This window comes from Choloepus didactylus, chromosome 6 (genome assembly GCF_015220235.1).
Source record: "Choloepus didactylus isolate mChoDid1 chromosome 6, mChoDid1.pri, whole genome shotgun sequence".
Lineage (NCBI taxonomy): Eukaryota > Metazoa > Chordata > Mammalia > Pilosa > Megalonychidae > Choloepus > Choloepus didactylus.
Genome location: NC_051312.1, coordinates 106,951,675 through 106,953,343, shown reverse-complemented (window position 1 = coordinate 106,953,343; position 1,669 = coordinate 106,951,675).

Genomic DNA, 1,669 nt, shown 5'->3' with positions numbered 1-1,669 from the left:
TTCAGAATTGATGTGCCATGTTTACTTTGGAGCTTTATGCAGTCAGTCAAAGCCTTTCTTGAAAAAGAGCCCAAACTATGGAGTTCAAACTATGAATTGCTTCCAGTACAGTCAGCATGAGCATGATTGTATAACATGAACTATAAATGTTTTTTTTTTTTTTTTTAATTACCAAGTTCAGCATATACGTTTCCTATTCCTCCTCAGTATAAAACTGGTTAGTCATTGGGCTTTAGAGAATTCTCTCAACATTCTAGTCTTTGTTCTTTTCTTTTATTTTCTGCCAAATCCCTTGCACATTCCTAAACTGCATTTATCTCACAGAGTTATTGGCTGCAGAGCCACTCTTTTGTATCAAAATCCATGTCCTCATTCTCTATTCCCTTTCTCAGACCTTTATTATTTGCTTGGTGGAAGGAAATTTGCTTCTCTCCACTGGGCTTTGCAAAATGCTTCCAACAACTTATTGCTCCAGAAAATGTTTTCTCATCCAGTTTATGAGATGCTATGGCTCACTGTCCCTCTCTGTGCTCTGAATTCTTTTATGTTTTCTTTATATTCTTCCCTGGCTGTGATCAAGAGAAGGAGGGTGTTTTACTATTCTCCCATTGGAGAGAAGATAGAATTTTGGATTAGGGTCTGGCTTAAAATGGCTTTTGTGCTAGAAGAAGTCATGATACTTTCAGTGTGACACCATTAAACAATTTCCTTTGAACAGCAGCTCAGAAGCTTATTTAAACCTTCTCTTATGCACTTTCATTTAGCCTACATACAAATAATTAGTCCTCAGTAAGTTTACTTAAAAATTTTATACTGCATAATATGGGACCTTTGGCTAATAGCTTCTATCAGAATGTATCCACAAAATACTAAATGGCTATTAAAAAGAAAAAGCATAGTTGGAAAAAAATGCAGAGGTTATGCTTAGCTCAGCATTTTCCCTACTATAACGTATACTTTAACTTCTCATTATAAAGGGATTTACCTTTAAATTCCCTGTCAGTAATAGATCTTCATCTTAAATATAATTTCCCTCATAGCAACCCCCCTCCCAAATCAAAGAACAGCTTTTCAAGTATTGAAACCAGACCATCTGATTTACTTTCCTTCCTGTTCTTCTTCCGTGAAATGAATACATTTGGTCTGACTTAATGTCTCAGTGATGTGTCTCACCCCAAAATTGTTGGCTGTTATCCAGACAAGTTTCTTGCAGCCCTGCATGATTTCAGAGCTTAAACACTCTTGTTGTCTGGAGGGAAATTTCATGGTCAAGAATCAAATAATTCTTTATTCTCTCTGGGAAGACAGGCTTCTCTCCAAGTCTGTTCCAGTTTTATACCTCCACCCACTACCACCAACACACATATAGGCACACCTCCTGGGACATATTCTTTCCCCAGAGTGCTGACAAGAGAGTTGGATTGCCTACCTATCATGGTGTAAGAATACATAGACCAAGGGTATGGTAATGCATAGCATATAAAACATCCAGTGATGATTTACTTTTTGTCTTAACTTGGTTATATTAACTTCCATGAGTTGAGTTTTCAATAGTAAAATTTTCATGAGATATATATTGAAAAATCCAAGTCAGTTGTATACATTTCATGTTTCTACTTGTAGAAAATATTTACATTGAGTAATATAGTAATTAGCTTGAATTTCACAG